This window comes from Borostomias antarcticus (genome assembly GCF_949987555.1).
Source record: "Borostomias antarcticus genome assembly, chromosome: 31".
Lineage (NCBI taxonomy): Eukaryota > Metazoa > Chordata > Actinopteri > Stomiiformes > Stomiidae > Borostomias > Borostomias antarcticus.
Window position 1 is genome coordinate 1,894,170 of NC_140264.1, and position 18,133 is coordinate 1,912,302.

The window sequence follows — 18,133 nt, forward strand, 5'->3', positions numbered from 1 at the left end:
GGTATTAAACATTTAGTAATAGAGTGTAGTTTAAACAAGAAACACTGATGTACACAGACAAGAATGTGTTAAGTATCGGAAAATCCCGATGGAGCACTTAGCACAGAATTTTATCTAAACACCAATCACTTAGCAAAAATCCTCTCTAAGCACCAGAAAGAATGTCTAAACAAGGGATGAACAAGTTGTATTAATCCCTCCATGTGTGATTACTCAAATTGACACAGCTTATGTTAAGTGCAAAATTTCCCCACTCAATCAAGTTTTATCTGCCAAAACAGGTTTGGTTGCCAAACAGGTGTACATGACGTACATGGGTGTTTTGCATGTTTTTTTTTTTTTTTAAATAGGCCAGTTCCAGGAAAAAGCTAATGGGGTCATAAATAGATGACCCAGCTCTCCTACCACTAGGGGGAAGCACATGCAGTGCATTTTTAAGACACCATTAGAATCACACTGGGACTCTTACCACTAGGGGGAAGCACTTACAATGCATATTTCAATACACCATTAGAATCACGCCAACTTAGGGGTGTGTTTTAAAAAATGGGTTGTGATCAAGCTAAAAGGGCGGGGATCGCCCTGAAAAGATATATAAGGAGCTGCACAAGTCAGTAGGAGTGTGTGTCTTCTCGAGAACCCACCGGTCTTGTTGCCTTGTACTGCTGAATAAGCAATAAAGCCTGTTGCATCGGACTCAGTGTTTCCAGTGCCTCATTGATTTGACTTTGACTGATGATGAAGAACTTTGAAGATTGTATTTACACAACAAGTTGTTTACACAACAGACATTGTAGCTAAATCTGTCGGTGGATTTTTTCTTTTTTTTAGCAGATGTCTTAGTTATATCAAGATTAAATTAACTTTATATCAAAATTAAATAACTATAGACAGCTTCGTGCTTATCTGTGTCATATTTATTCAGTTTGAGTAATTTAGTATCGAGCTACTGTACCATTAGCTAAATTGGCCCAGTTGCTGGTTAGCGATGAGAGGCGGAGTCCCAGCGCTGTTGATAACCCTCTGCCGCGGGATGGGAGGGGGTGCAAGTCAGCTGGGATCCTGTCTCTCATAGCAGCAACTAGTCATTGGACAGTACCAAGCAGCCTGTTATGGAAAAGATAATAAAAGTAGCTTTTTGCAACGGTCACAAAAAAGAGATTACTTTAAACCAGGGAATGCACACCAGCCATGGAACGCAAACGAAGATTGAAATGTATTTGTTGGTGTTGTTGGTTACGGGAGGCTACATGGACTGCTGCGCTCAGGACAAAGTTGGATTAATGGATGGACTTAATTGGGAATCCTGGAAAATGTTAATTGCGCTCTAAAAACATAAAAGCATGAAGGTAAAAATGCAGCAACACAAAGTAGCATACTGTAGATGAGATGGTGGTTAAAATGAATGAAAACACGTAGAGGAAAGTCCTCACGCAAAAGTGTAATCAAATAAATTGAGGCTGGGGATAAATGCTGATAATCTACCTATCTGAGTTAATGGTTACAAACATTAATCTCTTACAGATAGGCCTACATAATACTTGCATAATACTTTGCAGTGTTAAATCCATCCATCTATCAAACAAACTAGCGAATTCAGCCCAACAGTTGCGGCAGACTGGCAAAAAGCCTGCTACGCACCCCCCTCCCCCACAATCCAAGTGTTGCAATAGCATAGTCCAGGTTCGTTGCTGGCGAGTGGCGAGCTAGTGTAGCAAGTCAAGCCATGGATAAGTCTAGCTATTCGCCTTACCTGCCATATTGGTCAGTCTGACGTAATTAGGGGTGCGGATGCGGAAGTGCCCGTTGACTTCAATGTTAAAAGTTCGCTGTAAAAACACCACTTCAAGAACCAAAATTGTCAAAATAACAGGCTGAATACACTATCGGGGTTACAAACTCATCATTACCAGACTCTGTTTTTCACTGCCGTTGTTTTCGCGTTTGAAAATACATGGGAGTGAATGGCTCTTCACCTCCATGTATGGCTCATTCACCTCCATGTATTTCCAAACATGAAAACAACGGCAGTGAAAAACAATCAGTCTGGTAATGATTAGTTTGTAACCCTGATAGTGTATTCAGCCTGTTATTTTGACTATTTGGGTTCTTGAAGTGGTGTTTTTACAGTGAACTTTTAACATTGAAGTCAACGGGCACTTCCGCATCCACACCCCAGGCTGACCAATATGGCTGCCAGGTGAATAAGGCAAATAGGCTATTAACATGGATGTATTAATAGAACTAGGCTATCAATCAAACTCTCTCTGACAACCTAGCCAGCCAATCAGAAGCTAGAATCCTAACCTAGAGATCCAATCAATAATTTACTACCGTCAAAATAACCCTGCAATGTCGGAGACCAATGTAATTACAAAATAAGTAATTTATTTGTTTCCATGCATGTTTTGCTTATCGAAATCATTATATTTAAGTCAAAAATCAATCCTATCAGAAAAATATAGACCCTATCTTTTCAAAATGAAAGTCATTCTGCTAACAGACACAAGTCAAAGTCCAATCCAATACATGCAAACAAGTTTTGCATTTTATCTTTAACTTCCATTTAACCAGAACTTGACGCACAAATGCCTTTCACGTCACAGAACTGTGACAAATAAATACTGTGATTACAGCAAGATGACCAATATTTCAGCTCAGCAAAGTGCGCAGATCAAGACACTACGAGAGGCAGGTTACTCTACCAACGACATCAGAATATTACTGCGTGACATTGGAGTTGTTGTCAATCTCAGAACAACACTGCCGTAAGAGCTGTTTTGTGACGAAAACGACAACCGAAGGCCTGATTAGCACAGATTTCCATGGCAACCTTTTTGAACGGGGAAAACGATCCGCGATTACACGCAAAATTAAAGATCTGTTCAAATCTCTTATCACACTAATATGCCCATCACACCACCATTAAAGAGCATATCAAAAAGGTGATTTACGAGTTTGAGCTATAGCAATCAAGGGTAGGCTATATTTTTCTTGCGCACCGGACATGTAACACAAACAGGGATGGAAATGTATTTTTTGGTGACTGTTGGTGTTGCCTGGATGGCTGGACAGCTGCATTTTAAACTCACAACTATGTTAACATGTACACTTTCATTAATACACTTATTGTATTTTATGTGTAGTGACATCATTCTCACCAGGGCTTGTTGTTGATCACTGCGTGTTAGGCTATTTCCGTAGGCTATGCCTACAGATGTGGGAAGTTAGAAATGTCCCATGCTGCAGCATTTTACCTTCACGGTATTTGGCAGGGAAATCCCGATGGAAATCTTTTGGGATTTCAGACGGGTGTTATTTTGTTTTAGTAACGCACCACCGCCAGGTGGCGTCTTTGAGCAGATTTAGCAGGCTGGGCTCAGTGTTTTTCTCCTATAGTCTACGAATGAAGCATCATTAAATTTCACACTTTAATTTAAATGCTCTGTTGTAAAGCACTTTGAGCTGAATTTATCTGTATGAAGGTGCTATACAAATAATGTTTAATTGTTATTATGACTTTGTTCTCAAACACATTTTTCTCCATCTGTATGTAATTTAATTATTACGACATATCTACAGTAGCCTATCTATCTCAGTAACTGACGTTGGGTCAAGACGTGGTGTCTGTTAAGTCAAATGCGCAAAATAATAGTATTGTTAATATATTTGTTATAGTGAAGATGTGGTTAAAGTGAGGATTTTGTGTTTTGTAGTCTCGGAGCCAGACTCTCTACGGAGGAGAGTCTGGACTTCAGCCGCTTAGAATTTGTAAAAGGAACTTCTTTAAAAAACTCATCACTTCCGGTCCGGACTGTCTACTACTCTCTACGGAAATTTGACGGGATATCCGCCCGTTTTTCCCCCAACTTCCTTCATCAAAATTTCTGCGTCTGAATACCAGACGTAGGCCCAATCCCAAACCACCCCCTACCCACTCCCACTCCGCCAACGAGTGTCCCTCCAAATGAAGTGTCGCTCGCAGCTGTGGAGGGCACTCTCAATCGAGGGGGAGGGTATATAAATGGAAAGCCAAATATGGGACGGACTCCCCACTCCACCAGAACCGACCGGGACAGGGCCGTCACCATGGCATGTTTAGGGGATTTATGGGAAAAATGTTTTTTATGCTTTATAATACAAAATATAAATCACTAGGCCTATAATTAAATCCATGTATGATGAGAAATTGTCAAAAATCCTAACGCAAATATTTTTTTGCAAATGAACTCTAAATGAATACTATAACACTGTCCTGAGACAAATACATAAATCAATTAAAAACTTACTTCCATGCCTCTTTGGCAGCATTCCTTCTTTGTGAAGAGGCATTTGCATATCGCAGCCTCATGGCACGTTCCAGATGTTTTTCCGACCTTCTACACGTGAAAATGCACTGGAATGGCAGTCAAACCCGTAACTTCCCACCCGTGAACTCGTACCAGATCGATGTACTCCCAGTTGCGCTCTCTGATATCACACAGCCGTCTAAGCAAGATGGCAGCCCCCATGGGTATGGCGACAAAGATAACTTTAGGGCATCGTAAAGTACATTTGTATGATGTAATCAAAATAATACAAACGATTATGCACTACAATCTGCTATGTGTATGTAATGATGCCCAAATATGTTGACAAGAGATAGCTAGTGCTAGCTAGCTAACATTAAGGTAAACCTGAATGTGACCATGCAAACGGCGAAAAGTCGATGATGTCAATAAATAAAATGTAATGTAGCATAGCGAAATTAGGCATACAATGTTTAGCTTGCCAGCTCTGACAATGTGCCAAATCTCAAGCTTTAACCATATCGGCTTGTTTACATTTATCCAGAATGCCCCGCATTCAGACAGTTTGACTGGAACACTATGAAGTCGTGAGTCGTGACTTGAAGTTGCAACTTAAACCGGGCTCAGACTACAGGATTTTTGGGCCGATTTATCCCCGATTCACACCTCCCGACAATCGGAGGAGAAATCTGGTCCGGAATGTTGGTCGGGGCCAATGATCGGTCCAGATTATCTTGTAATGTGAGGGGTTTACAGATCCAATCTTATACCTCCCTATCGGCTCGCAGACCCATTGGGGCGGCCCGGATAATATCAAACATGTTTGATATTTAAGATTATTACGTCCCAACTTTACAAGTGAGACGGCGAGACCAGTGGTTCGTTGCTCCCTCGGGCACGATAAGATCCTGTAGTGTGTGATGAGCTGTTATTTTCAAATCTTGTTGTGTGTGCTTGTTTGAGATGCGCAAAAAGAATATCTGTTAAGATTCTCCTTATGTGCGTGATGTAACCCGATTTCGAAATTGGTTAGGATTTTAAATATCCTGTAGTGTGAGCCCGGCATTACGGGCTCAAAATCCTATCTGGAACGCGGCATAAGAACATGACTGACAGTGTCAAAAATATGAACTAGTAAATTCTACAACTAAAGCAAATACACATAATTAAAAATAATCTCTAGAAGAAATTAGGCTATTTGAGGTTAAATAATCCTACCGGGCCAAAAGTTCATTTGTCGGAATTTCAGAAATAGTCGGACTAGTCTATAAGCAAAGAAAACAGTCTAAATTGAGCACAATTTAATCTTTAAGGTTAAAACATTTTTTATTTTATTTTTTTACAGTAGATCCGACAGGTCTAGTTCAATAGTTAGTTTGAGTAGGCTATTTTGAATATCTATTTTTATTTCGATAGGCTGCATAGCCTACACTTGTCAATGCGTGCAGCCAATGGCCTGGCGACTTGCGAAGTTGTATAAACACATTTCAAACATCAAAAACATCTTGTGTGATCTGAATTACAGTTCAAATAATTAGTTTGAACTAAATAGTACAGTGGAATCCGCTTATAGTGATCACGGTTATTTTGATCATCCGCTTATAGTGATCAAAAAGCTTGGGACAGAATCATTCCTATACAAATGCAGTTTAAATAAATCACCTATAGTAATCATGTAATCCGCTTACAGTGTTCATTTTGGGTCTTTTCTTTTACCGTCTGCTTTCAGCAAGCTACCTGGCTTGTCCTAGCTGTGTACACTATGTCGGAAAAAAGAAAAGCGCTTTCTCTCAGTGAAAAACAGTCTCCTCAAACGATATGTGACAGCGGCTGGTGATTTGGTCCGCAACTCGGCAAACCCCGAAATGCGCTAGAGGGCAAAATACATAAAAAAACGTTTTTTTTCGTTTTTTGTTTTATTTTGTATTACCAAAGTTGAAGTTGTGAAGAACCCACTTACTATAACAGACAACAGTTTTAGGTTCACGAAATACGTTTAATTAGTCTGCCAACTAAGCTAGTTTTTAGCTGATTTCGAGCCGGGCTTGGGGGCGGGCAGATCGATTAGCATGATTTGGTTTCATTGGCTATTGCTTCCGGGTTCTCCGCCCCCACCCCCCCAACACGCCAGCTTTGTTTACATTCATTCCCAAGTTTAAGCATGGATGCTACAGCTTTTGCTAAAGAGAAGACGGGGATGGCATCCAGGACATGGAAAGAGTTTTAAGAGCAGCTAAAACTCCAGCAGAGCAGGACTCGTTCGTACACGGAGTTTATTCTTGATGACCTGTGATACAGAGATGACTGTATCAGCAAAGCAAGTTGCTACCAAGCAAACGCGAACGACGTAGCAGAATCACACCACCGCCAAGCATTCTGCTTTGCTTTGGGGTAAGATGATCTTTATACTATCTGTGCTGTTTACATTAACGTTAGTCGTTTAGCAGTAGCTCCTTTCTAAACAAGTGACTAAGTCTAGCTAGCATAACAAACTAACAAAGGCTAGCTAGCTAACGTTAGCTAACATGCTAGTTAGCTGAGCTAGCCCTTTGTTCCTAAACTAGCCAGCGTGGCAGCTAATATCGAGCTAGGTAGCTATATTATAGAGAGAAACAGAATGAGAGAGCATGAGAGCTATGGTAGTCTGACACCTTTGTTTTTTGTTTTGGTTACAGGATGAGCAAAAAGGTGAGGATTTGCAGCTCTCCCTGGGCCCCTCCATACCAGCCAGCAAGAAGATCACTATGCACTACAGCTTTGATTTTGCACAACAGGTGAGAATACGTTCATCCTATCATGCATTAGCTAGTCTATTTAATCAACACATTCTGGTACTATTTTATCTATATGGAGTGCCAGTACTGTGGGCAATAGTTTAATGTACTTTCTTCCTTCTATTCTATTGCAGTTTTGATACTGAGAGACCTGGCATGGTTGTGGCCAGAGAACACCGTGATGCACCGGCAGTCGAGTTTCAGCTGCTGCGCAAGCCTGATGTCCTGCCCCCCAGAGAAGGTCTTCTTGTGCAAGCCCCACCCGGACTGGACATGGCCAGACAGACGTATCTCTTTGACAAGATCAGAGAGTTCTGTTCTGATGAGGGACGAGACGTCACATGTCCCCCGCCAAACTCCACAGCAGCTCAGAACAAGACTGTCCGCTTGTAGATTCACTGCAGATCATCAGGACGGACAGCACTGCAGGAGAAAGGCCACAGCCTTTCCTGTTTTCCTGTTTGTATACTGAAGCGTTGCTTGTTCTCTTGCACAGACTTGCCCACACTTGCACAGACTGCATTGTTAGAATATTGAATACTGAGCTGAGTACTGTTGTTATTACCTTGAGTATTGAGCTGGGGACTGTTATTACTTTGTTGTACACTTGATCACAATGAACACTATGCACCTTGTCTATAAAACAGACAACTGACTGTACACTTTAACACTTAGACAGTTGCCTTTTTTTGTACACTTAACTACTTATGCTTGTACTTTATATCATGTATGTGACAATAAAGAACGTTAAATTTGAACTTCATCTTATATTGTTCTTAACTGCATTCACAACACAAGATTAATACTGACTCAGAGAGTGGGGTCATCAGTGAGAGAGCACCTCACTTGGCAGCCACTCTCAGTTAATACCCCAAGTTGACAGCCACTCTGACAGATAATGACAGATCGTCCAGTGGGGGAGTGGCTGGGGGAGGGGTTACCAGGCCATTGTTCATGCCCATTACCTGGCAGTCAGAGGTGTGAAAATGTTGGAGAACTTTGGAGGGAGATTTCTCAGCTAAGTTGATTTGGCAGTACTAGCATTCAAATAAGCATATCTTCTTCAAATATGTTCAGATTTCAATGTATGAGACCTCATTTGAAAGTTTACAATCTGCACTTTCATAACCTGTAAAAAACTGAAAAATGAAAATGCCTAGTTGAGGACCAAATTACCAGCGGCGGTCACATATGAGAAGCCGAAAACTAGTCAGCGAGATGCTGCAGAGAAGCTTGCTGTTCCCCAGGCTACCTTATGTAGTCTCCTCAAGCAGCGAGAATCTTTATGGAGTGGTTAAGGAGTGTGATCGCAAATTGAGCTAAGAGAGGAAGAAGATTCTGCTGCTTGTTGACAACCATGATATGAAGAACACCACACTAAGAAACATCCGAGTTGAGTTCCTGCTGAAGTAAGCTAAACTCCTTACTTTCGCAAGGAGATGGCGTGCACTGTATTGTATCGGATTGTATTTATTTTTGTGTCGACCGACCGACCGAACAGGATTCAGGTGAGGTACAGTCTTTTTCAACCAAAAACAATTCGGTGATCTAGCTGTCAGGGACATTGAACAAACGTCACGATAGGGGCATCAGTGGATTTGACTCGACCCACAGAATCCAACAAGCCCAAACATGACATGTTTTTGAGTTGAATTCGGTTATAATAATCATCCACTTACAGTGATCAATTTGACCCGGCAGGACGTGATCACTATAAGTGGATTCCACTGTAATAACAAAGCATGCCTTAATTAAAAGAAATCACACTGTTGTGAATATGGGTCTTTTATTTTATACATTTTTTTCTTCTTATAATTGCTCTTGAAACGGGCCCCCAGATGGTTAAGGCCGGCTCTGAGGGATAAAGGGATTCCTATTTTTGGGTATATCTTTTGATACAACATTCTGCGATTTTGTTTGAGGCAGTGAAATCAGTGTGAGAAAAACATGTTTGAGTGCTGTAAAATAATCTAAAATAATTGACAGTGTAGGAAGACGGAACTTTATTTATATGCGGTTTCCTGCGGCATCTCTTTGCCACGTGCACTTCCTGCTTCGGCTATCGGGAGCTTGCACTGATGCAGGCTTGCTATTTAAGGGGTTGACAGCCCACTCGCACTCCAAGTGCACTCCGTGCTAATTGGTTTGGGACGGACCTTAACATGGCGAAGCTCGACGTGAACACGCAAACGATGGGGGAGTGGATAGGGCGAGGGCTTAGGGGGTGGTTTGAGATTGGGCCGTAGTTGATAGTCCGGGCCAGAAGTCGACTCGTCTGGCTTGCGAGACTATGGGTGTGTTCGAAATGGCATACTAACATACTATTCATACTATGCATGACGTCAATTTGAGTATGTAGTGCGTTTCCACTACATAGTATGTGAAATTTTTGTACACGAGAAATGCCCGGATGTATACTACATTCGCCAGAATTCCTGAGTATGGTGCGTGAAGTCACTTCTCCTACTCAACTTCCCCAAAATGCATCGCGTCTCTTCAGACCGCGCAATGGCGGACAACAGAGCAGATGGCCCTGGCACTAGCCACTAGCCAACAAATCACAAATGTGAGTAACCAAACGACTTATGGTCAAATATTATGCGAATTATTCATAATGAACGTATCTTCATTGTTGTTGGTATTGCATCTACTGCTCGACTGGCCTAAAAGCCTGTTGGTCACTAACGTTAGGCCTATAGCTAACTTAGCTAGTGGTTAGCAAGTTGGCTAATAACCCCCTTATCTTAGATCCATGGTACAGACCCCTTTGTTCTAATCAAAGTAATACAATGATTAGGCTTCCATGTACTTATTTATGTTAGGATGTATATATGTTATAGACTGTACGGCAATGTAGCTGTCACTGCTGCTGAAATCCGTAACTACGATGTAATTAAATGACGTGACAATGCTGTTACATTACAGTCCCACCCTGACTTTATTGGAAATGTACATTTGTCACAGTGGTCAGAACATTTGTAAATTACTTAGGTTTTAAAATAAATTTTGAAGTCATACAGTTACAGAATTGTAATAATGAGGAGCAATCCTGCATGTCTGTTTTGTGTGTAATTTTGCAACCTAAATGTGAGCAATGAACGCTGAGCAGTGAGCGTAAAACAAAGAATGCAAGGCATTAGGCTACTTTCTTAGGTGACACAGAATTGAAGAACTAGACAAACAAGTTACACTCCGTGTATGTAGAAGAAATTTAAAATCCAGCGCGAGCCAGTATATCCATGTAATGGCGGTGGTCGGGGCACTTAGAATGCAGTTTCTAAAAATCTATTTTCTGCCGCGAAACGGTTGTTTTCATCAATCTGTCTTGATGAATCGCTAGTTGTGCTTACATAGAGCAAAGGCCTGTTGTGGTTTTCACATGCCATGATCTTTAGAAACGTCTTTCGAAACGAAATAGCTTCCTCACTTGCTCCAGCACGCATGCGCACAGCGCGCAATCGTTGCTCCAGCACGCTGTGCGCATGCGTGCTGGAGCAAGTGAGGAAGCTATTTTCGTATTACATGCCTCCGAACTACACCAATGTGTATCTCGGTGAGTCAAACGTCTTATAATATGTCGTAAATAAGGTCCAGGTTGTCAAAAACGAGCATTGTCCTTTAAACCCAGCGAAGAAGACGACGACGCCGGGGTATCCTTCCGTTTTGTTTGAAACAGAAACGGTTGAGAAAGACACGCCTGTCTTTATCCCCGCGACAACACAGATCCTGTAAGTATCTCAATTTCAATGTATACAGCTATGTATTTTGGTATCGCCCCAGATAAATGACACCAACGTTGTGTTAATGATTCTCTATCTGCAGATTCTCTCTTTCCAATGTTAGCTAACTAGCTAGCCAGCTAACGTGATTAGGCTTTTTCTGTACATGGCTAGCCTACGTAAGTAGCCTACGTAAAATTACTCTGTAGCAATGATTGTTATAACTTTCGCTTTTGTTGTAAATTGTATCTTAAATTGTAATGTTGGCTTGGCAACTTGAGAATATTTCAGTTGTGGACACTATAACGTTTGTGAAGTGTTGTCGTGGGCCATTGTTTCCTAATTACGGGCAATGGTGCACGTTCGTTTCATCGCTTGGAATAAAATCGGATAATTAGCTTACTCATTGATTTCGCATTAACCCACAACACCGTTAGTAGGCATTCGAAGTTAACATTAACAGAATACTAGAAGCCCCAACAACTGAGCTAGGCTAGCTAGCAAGATTTGTTATAGCAGCCATCTTGGCTTTTTGGTTACAGCAGTGGTGGTTTTGGGATGTGATTTCATGTTACTCTTAACTGTTGAAATGGTTGCTCATGCCGTCAAATGGATAAAGATATGTTTTCCCTCACATACAAATCCACATTTTGCATAATAGGTACTCATGATGTGGACTACTAATATAGTGTCTTGCAAAATCTATGGTGGTAGACATGTTGCCCTGTTCCTCTAAACGTGTCAGAAATCACAAGGTCCTGTGGAGTGTGCATGTCAGCCAACGAGAGGGTCACCCACTCTCGCTCTCTCTCTCTCTCCCCCCCTCCCATGCTCTCAGTTGCCAACCTCCCAGTTCTTGTTTGAACTGAGCAAGAAGCAGGTGAGCGGGACAGGAAGAGGCGCTAGGACGGGGACAGGCCTGGCCAGGGGCAGTCCTGGGACAGCCCCACAGGCTCTGTGAGTCTTGTTCAGTTAAATGCCCTCATGAGTATTAACAGAAGAGCACCATATACATATGCACATATACACTATATATACACTCTAACATGTCACTCTCTCCTCAGCTCAGCCCAATGGTCTCTGATGGTTCTGTCTGGCCAGCCCTGAGGTGGAGAAACACCTGATCATCAATATAGGCACACGTAAGTACAAATGCACATACGTTTCCATGGACGGGATAAACAAATGGGAATATTGATATTGAGTTAATGTTAGCGGTAGACATGTGAGATTCATAAGACACATCACTGACGCCAGTGACGCCACAATATCAGGGAAATTGAGCAATTGCTTCCCTGTAGTGCAAACTTTCAAGATTCGCTCAGTTATTAACCCTTCTTGCCTTTTTTGTTGTTGGTTTTCTCTCCTCCTCCTTCCTCTCTGTGCACAGTTCTGCTGTGTGCTGAGCCGCTATCCCATGTATCGCCACTGCTGACTGGCCCTCTTCAGAACAGCCAAACTGGTGGAGCTCTTCCACCTGCTCAACTTCGTCCCCCCCTAGAGATTCAAGTCTGTGTGTGTGTGTGTGTGATTGTAAAGTGAATTAGACATGAATTAAAAAGTGCTGTGTATGAAATTGTCTACTGGCAGAAAGTGGATTAGATGTGAATGGAAAAAGTGTTGTGTATGAGAATGTTGTTTCAAACACAAACATATCCAACTTCATGAATGTCAACATCTAATAATGTACAAACTGAATCATTCTACCCTCTTCTGTCCAGTAACCTGGAGGGCTTCCTGGAGGAGTTTGCGGACATCACCAAAGAGGACCAGATCAGGAAGCTCCACAACACGCTTGGTCCACACATGCTCAGAAGGCTGTTGTCTTACAACACAGGCCCTCCAAGACCGAGCTCATCGTCAGGGTAGAGATCAGCCCCATGCAGAAGTGAGTGATGAGGAGAGGGAAGAGGAAGATAATTTTCCTTTTTTTTTTCCTCCAGTTTTAGAAACCGTCTCAAGAATGTGTTCCCCACTTTTATGCTTTTAAATCAGGGTTGGAGTATTCCAGGTGTGTGGTATCAGCCAAGGCCATGAACACCAGTAGAGGAGGGAACCAAGTGTCTCATTCTCTCTCCACAGTTGTGTGGTTGTTACCCCCCACTAGCTACATATTCATTCAATCTTTATTTAACTTTGTGAATCAATTGAGAGTAAGCTCTCATTTACAATGATGTATAATCACTCTATATTTGAACTTGTACTACAGGTGAGAGAATCCTTTTTAATGGTCTCTCTCGTTCGCTCTCCTAGGTGTGATCAGAGTTGTCCAAGACTTGGGTGTTCTCCTGCTCTTAGTGCCCATTCTCCTACACCTCCCAGATCTACCTCCACAAGCACATCAAGAGGAGCCATGACAACCTGTCTCTGCTGAGGAACACACAGAGCATTATGAAGTAGCCAGTGCCTTGGCGACGGTGTTTGAGCAGCAGTCGTCAATGGATTAACTCCCAAGACACAAGGAAGAGACAGCGCAACGCGCTATGACTCCAGTGACGAAGGTAATATAATAAAGTGCATTCAACAGTCCCAAAAGAGTACTACTTGAGCTGACTAATCTGAGCTTATTTACCTCTACTATATGTTCCAGTGCCCAGGCAGCCGGTCGGCAGAACTCAGACCAGACCAGCTATGCCAGGTGCCAGAGCTGGAAGGCCTGCTCTGCCAGTTATCAATGCAGGTATGCATGCATGCTTGTGTGGTGAAATGTCTATGCATATTTTCACACTGACAGTTAACTCAGGACTTTTTGAAGACTAATTTACTCATCTCACTAATTTACTCATCTCACTTTACTCAGCAGTAGATGTTCATCACCCAGGCCCTTAGAGCTAAGGCGCTGTGAGCGATGGCCCTGTGAGCCAGGTCCTTCAGCCCGTCTGACCTCCAGGCACAAGCAGCATCCATCGGAGATTAGCACCCCAGCCAGACCAGATAAGGGTCTGACATGTCTACCTGTTTCATGGCTAGTTGATTCTTTCCCTTATGCCAGAAGCCCTACGCCACCCGCACCTAGTTTCTTGCTAATCCCTTTATCCTTTTTGGTTTTCAGTTAGTCTGTGATGCCATCGCCCGTGAGACCAACAGCTCCACCAGTATTGCCCTCCAGATGTCGACCTGTGTTTACAGCCATTCCATTATGTCTTTAGACATCTGCTCCAGCCCAGCTGACCTCCCCAGCCCCAGACCAGCTCCAGCCCTGACCGTAGCCCATCTGACTACAGCGCGTCTGACCACAGCGGAGTATTCTGGTGAGGATGACCTCTTCTGCCCAGACCCTTGATTCAGATGAGGGTGACCTCCAGCCCAGCCCATCTCCCTAGACCTCCCTTCCCTGCCCGTCAGGATGGATGCCTTTTTTGTAAATAGTTTTTGTAAATTTTAACCTTTATTTTTGTGGGATACAACGGTCTGTTCCCGGTCTGCCTGCCACAGAATGCGCACTTTGTTTCATTTTTGTTTTTAGAACTTTTGCAATTGTCAGATAATGGGTTGCTAGCCAGAGCTTGTACATACTTTTTTTTTCTTTTTCTGGCTATGCGTAATGTGACAGACCGTAAACCTCATCCTTGTAAATATGTATACTTTTAATGTGTTTTGCAATGTACTTTTGTTTGCCTAATAAAATGTTCTAAACTGTTAATGGTGTTCAGTCTCATCTTAGTTTGTATCATAATGCTTACTGCCATATACCCATATAGCATTAATTCGTTTTTGTACTGCAAATGCTAAATGTAGCCAGTGGTCAGGGTAAGTAAGTGACCATATCTGCACCGTGCAAAAAAGACATGCAGACCAAGTCATATATACCTGTAGATCTAGTCTCAGCCAAGTCAGTCTACGACGGTACTTGCTGCTCACGTGTAGATCAAGTCTCAGCCAAGTACGTCTATGCGGAAGTTCCTGGCCACGTCATCGTGTGCGTCGATAGCACGCGGCCGCGACTTATCAACGACATGACGTTTTTACGTAGCGGCTACTAATCCGCAGATCTCGCGTTTCCGTAAATGGCCGCGTAATTTCCACACGTGGAGCGGATGAATCGTCACCTATAGTGGCCGTATGTAGAACGTTTGCGCAACCTGCGTGTGTTAATAGGGGTAGCCTACCAGTTGAATGCGTTCCAGAAACAAAACGCAAAACCCTCACGTTCACCACATATTTACTAACAAATATATTTACAATACTGTTATTTTGCGCATTTGACTTAACAGCCACCACGTCTTGACCCAACGTCAGTTACTGAGATAGATAGGCTACTATAGGCCTAGATATAGGTGTTCGTAATAATTAAATTACATCCATGGAGAAAACGTGTTTGAGAACAAGGTAATACTAACAATTAAACGTTATTTGTATAGCACCTTTCATACAGATAAATTCAGCTCAAAGTGCTTTACAACAGAGCATTTAAATTAAAGAATGTGAAATTGAATGATGCTTCATTCGTAGACTATAGGAGAAAAACACTGAGCCCAGCCTGCTAAATCTGCTCAAAGACGCCACCTGGTGGTGGTGCATCACTAAAATGAAATAACACCCGTCTGAAATCCCACGAATATTTCCAACGGGATTTCCCTGCCAAATACCGTAAAGGTGAAATGCTGCAGCATGTGACATTTCTAACTTCCCACATCTGTATCAATAAAATCCCACTAAAAATGAACACGAAACGAGACACCCAAACGCGATTATAATACTAATTGTGAACTGAATCCACACATCTCCCATTCTCTGTTCTGCCTACCTATTCTATGTAGGATAATGTTACGTCCCATTAATTTGCAGTGTGTTTGTAATGTGCTAAACAAATTAAATAGCATTGCTATTTACAAATTACAAATTTACCCATTACATATGAACACCAGTGACAGACCTACTGTAGTTCCCCCACAAAAGTGCCATTACACACGCAGTAGAATGTCTGAAAACATCCACTGATGCAAATAATGTCTAATAACTTGGATACAAATCTGATAAATAAGTCAACATAAAATGAAATATAACATTACATGATGCCGTGACCCCAACAAACATAATGGGTAAAATATATATGCAAAAAGAGCAGGAGTTGAAGCCATGCACACCAAATATCAACAGCTCACCTATGCACGGGACAATGCGAGACCTTGTGACAGGTAGGCTAGAAATAATAGCCCACAAAGGACACATTCAAGATGGCACAACAAACTGCATGTAGCCTATAAGCAACAAAAAGTGGGGCGTGATTGGGAGGCATGGTCACCACGATCTGAACCCGAGTGGTGTTTTGTTATTGGACTTCTGTACACCATGTTCGAACACAAGGATGCCCACAAGTACACCTGGCATCAGAACACCTTAGGCCGATGATCGATTTCGTTATCTTATGATTATTCGTTATTATCAAAGAGGGGCAGAGCTGTCCACTGATCACCATTTGGTGGTGAGCTAGTTTCGATGGCAGGGGAAGCTTCTGGACAGACCTGGAAAACCCACCAATTGCCACCTCTGGCGGAGCTTCTCAGGCATCCCTGTGGAGGTTGGGGACATCGAGCATGAGTGGTCGGTGTTCAAAGCCTCCATTGCTGAAGCTGCGGCTGGGAGCTGTGGCCTGAGGGCCATAGGTACCTCAAGGGGTGGTAACCCTCAGACACCGTGGGGGACAGCGGTGGTCAGAGAAGCCGTCCGACTGAAGAAGGAGGCCTTCCGGGATATGTTAGCCCGGGAGACCCCAGAAGCAGTTGCAGGGTATCGACTGGCCCGGAGGGCTGCGGCTTCGGCCGTGACCAAGGCAAAGCAGCGGGTGTGGGAGGAGTTCAGAGAAACCATGGAGAAGGACTTTCGGTCGGCACCAAAGTCTTTCTGGAAGACCATCAGACACCTCAGGATGGGGAAGCGGGGGACCATCCAAGCTGTATACAGCAAGGAGGGGACACTGCTGACTTCAACTGAGGAGGTTGTTGAGCATTGGAAGGAGCACTTTGAGGAACTCCTGAACCCGACTAATCCACCCTCTACGATCGAGGCAGAGCCGGAAGATGATGGGGGGTCGTCAGTTTCCTTGGAGGAGGTCACTGAGGTAGTCAAACAACTCCACAGTGGCAAAGCCCCAGGGACCGATGAGATCCATCCAGAAATGCTGAAGTTGCTGGGTGTTGAGGGGCTGTCTTGGTTGACACGCCTCTTTAACATTGCATGGAAGTCTGGGTCAGTGCCAAAGGAGTAGCAGACTGGGGTGGTGGTCCCAAAATTCAAAAAAGGGGACCAGAGGTTGTGTGCCAATTATAGAGGCATCACATTACTCAGCCTCCCAGGGAAAGTGTACTCCAAGGTGCTGGAAAAGAGGGTCCGGCCGATAGTCGAACCTCAGATCGAAGAGGAACAATGCGGATTTCGTCCTGGTCGTGGAACCAACGACCAGCTCTTCACTCTTGCGAGGATCTTGGAGGGGGCTTGGGAGTTTGCCCAACCTGTCTACATGTGTTTTGTGGACTTGGAGAAGGCTTATGATTGGGTCCTTCGAGAGGTCTTGTGAAGGGTTATGCGGGAGTATGAGGTGAGGGGGTACTTAGGGCCATCCAATCCCTGTACACCCAGAGCGAGAGCTGTGTCCGTGTGCTCGGCAGTAAGTCATCTTCCTTTCCGGTGGGGGTTGGCCTCCGCCAGGGCTGTGCTTTGTCACCAATCCTGTTTGTGATTTTCATGGACAGGATATCGAGGCGTAGCTGTGGGGAGGTGGGTTTGCAGTTCGGTGAGCTGGGGATCGCGTCACTGCTATTTGCAGATGATGCAGTCCTGATGGCATCATCTGCCTGCGACCTCCAGCACTCTCTGGATAGGTTCGCAACTGAGTGTGAAGCGGCTGGGATGAGAATCAGCACTTCTAAATCTGAGGCCATGGTTCTCAGCAGGAAAGCGGTTGCCTGTCCGCTCCGAGTAGGAAATGAGTCCTTAGCCCAAGTGAAGGAGTTCAAGTATCTGGGGGTCTTGTTCACGAGTGAGGGAACCATGGAGAGGGAGTTTGGGCGGAGAATCGGAGCAGCTGGTGCGGTTCTGCAGTCTCTTTACCGCACTGTTGTGACGAAAAGAGAGCTGAGCCAAAAGGCAAAGCTCTCGATCTACCGGTCTATCTTCGTCCCCACCCTCACCTATGGTCATGAAGGATGGGTCATGACCGAAAGAACGAGATCATGGATACAAGCGGCCAAAATGAGTTTTCTCCGGAGGGTGGCTGGGGTCTCCCTGAGAGATCGGGTGAGAAGTTGGGAGAGACTCGGAATAGAGCCCCTGCTCCTTTGAGTCGAAAGGAACCAGTTGAGGTGGTTCGGGCATCAAGTGAGGATGCCTTCTGGGTGCCTCCCTAGGGAGG

At 43.6% G+C, this 18,133-nt stretch overlaps 1 protein-coding gene across 1 annotated transcript in view; it reads right to left on the reverse strand.

Annotated features, from left to right (window-relative positions):
- pex6 (peroxisomal biogenesis factor 6) overlaps window positions 1-18,133 on the reverse strand; it is a gene marked incomplete at its 5' end in the record, with an annotated part of 99,811 nt that overhangs the window by 1,337 nt on the left and 80,341 nt on the right. The gene's annotated exons all lie outside the window — the stretch shown is intronic.